The sequence below is a fragment of the Orycteropus afer genome, unplaced genomic scaffold (assembly GCF_000298275.1).
Source record: "Orycteropus afer afer isolate SDZICR_OR568_19922 unplaced genomic scaffold, OryAfe1.0 scaffold00235, whole genome shotgun sequence".
NCBI classification, from domain to species: domain Eukaryota; kingdom Metazoa; phylum Chordata; class Mammalia; order Tubulidentata; family Orycteropodidae; genus Orycteropus; species Orycteropus afer.
This window is the reverse complement of record NW_006921822.1, coordinates 1,949,258-1,954,343: the sequence shown is the minus strand read 5'-3', so window position 1 is coordinate 1,954,343 and position 5,086 is coordinate 1,949,258.

Below are 5,086 nucleotides of genomic sequence, written 5' to 3'. Positions count from 1 at the left end.
TTTTTTTCCTATCTTTTTAATGACCTTTTGATTTCTTCATGTATGATGTCCTCGATCTCATCCCTCAACTCGCCTTGTCTTTGGTCATTGTGTTCAGTGAGTCAAATTTTTTCTTCAGATGGTCTCTAAATTCAGGTGGGATATATGCAAGATCATATTTTGGCTTTCATAAACTTGTTTTAATTGTCTTCAGCTTCAACTTAAATTTGCATATGAGCAATTGATGATCTGTTCCACAGTTTGCCCTGACCTTGTTTTGAGTGATGATACTGAGCTTCTCCATTGTGTGTAAATAGTAAATCTTTAAAGCTCAAAATCCAACATCTCTATAAGTCATTGCAGCAAGCAAGCTCTTTCATGTGAGTTTGTTGCTATCTATGTCAGAGCAAATGGCTGTACTGGCAATTTTGGTATTTATTTTATAGTATAATAAATATCAGAATTTTTTATTTTAAAGAAGTTCCAAATTCATAGCAATTAAAACTAATCAGTGAAACTACATATTTAACACTTTATATTTGAACATAAATTACTGATTTCTAGCTCTGCTGCTTCCTTCAACTTCACAAGTCGCTGGACACCTCTAATGAGTTGCTCTGATAGGGATTCAATGTCTTCCTAGCACTTTAGCTCTCTAGCCTCAAGCTTCCAAACCTTCTGCCTTTGGGTAGCCGCTCAGCTGTGCCCAGGGGCTAGGGCTCCCAAGTAGAGAGATTTCTTTCTTCTCCATTCCAGGCAGATTGGTCCTTCCTGTGGTCTAAATCCTGCCTTCCCCAGTGTAATGACCACTTTATTTGTAGAGCTTTTTTAATCACTCCCAGCTGCTCCCTCTTTCGAGGAGAGTTGGAGTTTTAGGAACTGAATGTTTAAAAAGGAGCTAGAAGGACTCCAGGAGTCCCAACTGGCCCCAAAACATTTAAGTTCTTTAAACCAAATTCACTGCTGTCCAGTCAGCACCAGAGCTCCCTTAAGTGCCTCAGAAGAAAGCCCTGGTGATTTGCTGTCTTGAAAACTACAGGGAGTGCAGTTCTGTGCACATACAATGTTGGAATCAACTCTGTAGCAACTGGTTTGATTTGGTTTAGTTTTGGTAGTTAGGGCTGTAGGAATCCCTGGGTGTCGCAAAGGGTAAATGTTCTTGTCTGCTAACTGAAAGGCTGGAGGTTTGAGTTGACCTAGAGGGAAGTTGGAAGAAAGGCCTGAAAACTTAGCCATTGAATACCCTATGGAACAGGAGCTCTGGTAGCATAGTGGCTAAGACACTTGCCTGCTAACCAGACGGCTGGCGGTTCAAACCCACCAGCCACTCCTTGGAAGGAAGGTTGGGCATTCCTACTTCCGTAGTGATACTGCCTCGGAAGCCCAAGGAGGGGTCGCTATGAGTCGAGTTTGACTCGACGGCACATAACAACAACAACACCACTATGGAGCACAGTTCTACTCTGACATGCATGGAGTCACCGTCAGTTGCAATGAATTCGATGGCAACTGATTAAAAGGGTTCCTAATAAAGGAGAGAGGAAGGAAAGAAGAGGAAGGGATAGAGTGTCAAGACAGAGCTCAGAAAGTGAATGAAACTGCTGACTAATATCTGCAGCGAGTATTACACCCACACAAATACAGTTTTTCCAGTGCTTAAAAATAGCTCAGTGTACCAGAATCCTCAAAGCAGATGTGCTTAGTTTCTTAAACTACTGATGCAGCAAACATTTGACTCTCTCTCCTCTATGCCAGGCCCTGTAACTTTGACTCTCCTCTATGCCAGCCCCTGTAACATTTGACTTTCTCTCCTCTATGCCAGGCCCTGTCAGAGGTGCTCACCCTTTCGGATCTCATTGTGGAGTATCGGAAATTATTATTCCCATTTCACAGAGAGAGAAGCTTTCCAAACTTAGACAGAAAGTGGGCCTCATTCTAGTCCTGCTGCTTTGGGGGTGTGTGGCCTTGGGTAAGTTACTCTACCTTGCTGTATCAGTTGTGCTTCCATTTGCAGCAACAAAAAACCTTACTAGAGAATATCTTAAACCAGTTAGGAGGTAGGCAGTATAGGACTAACACAGGGGTGCTGGAATACTATCTGGATTCCAAGCTGGAGTCTTTCTGATCAGTTATCCTTAGTAATATGAGGCTTTAATCTTTTTTGTACAAGCTGGCTGCTTCATCTCCAGCATTGCATCCTAATTTTAGGCAGGATAAAAGGGATAGGTGGAGGGTAAAATGTGTCTACCAACTGAGTCTGCCTGCCATGTAATTCAATCATTGGAGGGTCTTAAGAGCAAAAATGGATGTCTCCTGAGGGAGTATTCTGCATTCAGACTATAGATAGACATTTTGCCAGAATGCCTTACTCTCACTCACCACCTGACCTATCAGTTTTGGAATACAAGAGTGCCAAAATTTTCAGCTTGTAGCTGTACCTACAGATTTTAGACTTGACAGCCCACATAACCACATGAGCCAATTCCTTAAAATTAAGTCTCTCTCTTCTTTCTCTCTTTCCAAATATATACAAACACATAAGCAAAACAAAGCTCACTGCTGTCAAGTACATCCTGACTCAAAGCAACTTTATAGAACAGAGTATAACTGCCCAAAGTGTTTCCAAGACTGTAATCTTTATGGGAACAGACTGCCACATCGTTCTCCTGCAGGCAGCTAATGGGTTCAAACTGCTGACTTTTGGTTACCAGCTGAGGATTTAATCACTGTACCACCAGTCCTGTTTATATAAATACATACATGTGTGTATGTGTGTATATATATATAGGACCTGTGGTGGATAGTGCCTCATATATGAGAGCTCTGGTGGCATAGTGCCTAAGGCATTTACCTGCTATCCAGAAGGCTGGCAGTTCAAACCCACCAGCCACTCCTTTGAAGAAAGATTGGATAATCTGCTTCCCTACTGATACTGTCTCGGAAAACCCAAGGAGGGGTCGCTATGAATCAGGAGCGACTTGATGGCAGTGAGTTTGGTGTGTATATGTATGTGTGTGTGTGTGTGTATACATATGTAAGTATACATCAGTATGTGTGTGTGTGATGTGTGTGGAGGAGGCCACTTTAAGCCAACCCTGGGAGCAGCAGAAGGTGGGAGTTTGTGTGCGTGGAGGTGGGCCGCGGTAAGCCAGCCTGGGAGCAGTGGAAGGCAGGTGTTTGTGCCCCAGAAGCAGACCAGGTAAACGAGCAGCGTGGGGGAGACCAGGAAATAAGCAGAGCAGTTTGGAACAGCTAAGGGAGACAAACTTGTCTGTCAGTTTGTTGTACTGTGGTGGCTTGAGTGTTGCTGTGAGGCTGGAGGCTATGCCACCAGTGTTTCAAATGCCAACAGGGTTACCCATGGTGGACAGGTTTCAGCGGAGCTTCCAGACTAAGACAGACTTGGAAGAAGGAAGAAGCCATCCACTTGTCAAAGAACTGGCCAGTGAAAACATTATGAATAGCAGTGAAACACTGTCTGATATATTACTGGAAAACTTTATGAATAGCCCTGAAAGATTGTGTGATATAGTGCCATAAGATGAGCCCCTCAGGTCGGAAGGCACTCAAAATACGACTGGAGAAGAGATGCCTCCTCAGAGTAGAGCTGAACTTAATTGTGTGGATAGAGTAAAGCTTTCAGGACCTCCATTTGCTCATGTGGCACATCTCAAGATGAGAAGAAAGAGCTGCAAAATCCATTAGTTATCAGAACATGGAAGGTACAAAATATGAATCTAGGAAAATTGGAAGTTGTCAAAAATGAAATGGAGCATATAAAGATTGATATCCTAGGCATTCATGAGCTGAAATGGACTGGTTTAGGCCATTTTGAATCAGATGATCATATGGTCTACTGTGTATGGAATGACAAATTGAAGAATGGCATGGCATTCATCATAACAAAGAATGTATCAAGATCTATCCTGAAGTACAATGCTGTCAGTGATAGGATAATATCCATACACCTACAAGGAAGAGCAGTTAATACTACTATTATTCAAATTTACGCACCAACCACCAAAGCCAAAGACGAGGAAATTGAAGATTTTTACCAACTTCTGCAGTCTGAAATTGACCAAACATACAATCAAGATGTGTTGATTATCACTGGTGATTGAAATGCAAAAGTTGGAAATGAAGAATCACCAGTAGTTGGAAAATATGGCTGTGGTGATAGAAATAATGCTGAAGGTAGCATGATAGAATTTTGCAAGGTCAATGACTTATTCATTGCTAATACCTTTTTTCAACAACACAAATGGCAGCTATACATACGGAGTTTGCCAGATTGACTACATCTGTGGCAAAAGGTGATGGAGAAGCTCAGTATCTTCAGCCAAAACAAGGTGAGAAGCTGATTGTGAAATCATCAACTGCTCATATGCAATTTCAAGTGAAAGCTGAAGACAATTAAAACAAGTCCATGAGAGCCAAAATACGACCTTGATTATATATGCCCCCTGAATTTAGAGACCATCTAAAGAGTAGACTTGATGTATTGAACACCAGTGACCAAAGACTGGAGGAATTGTGGGATGACATCAAGAACATCATCCATGAAGAAAGCAAACGGTCATTAAAAAGACAGGAAAGGAAGAAAAGACCAAAATGGATATCAGAAGAGACCCTGAAACTTGCCCTTGAACGGGGAGTAGCTAAAGCAAATGGAAGAATTGACAGAATAAAAGAGTTGAACAGAAGATTTCAAACAGCAGCTCAAGACAAAGTCAGTTATTATAATGAAATGTGCAAAGACCTAGAGTTAGAAAACCAAAAGGGAAGAACACGCTCCACATTTCTCAAGGAGAAAGAATTGATGAAAAAATTTAAGCCTCAAATTGCAGTGTTGAAAGATTCCTTGGGCAATATGTTGAATGATGCAGGAACATCAAAAGAAGATGGAAGGAATACACAGAGTCAGTATACCAAAAAGAATTGGTAGATGATCCTCCATTTCAGAAGGTGGGATATGATCAATCAAGAACCAATGGTATTGAAGGAATAAGTTGAAGCTGTACTAAAGGAATTGGTGAAAAACAAGGCTTCAGGAATTGATGGAATACTCGTTGAGATGGTTTAACAAATGGATGCAGTGCTGGAGGCA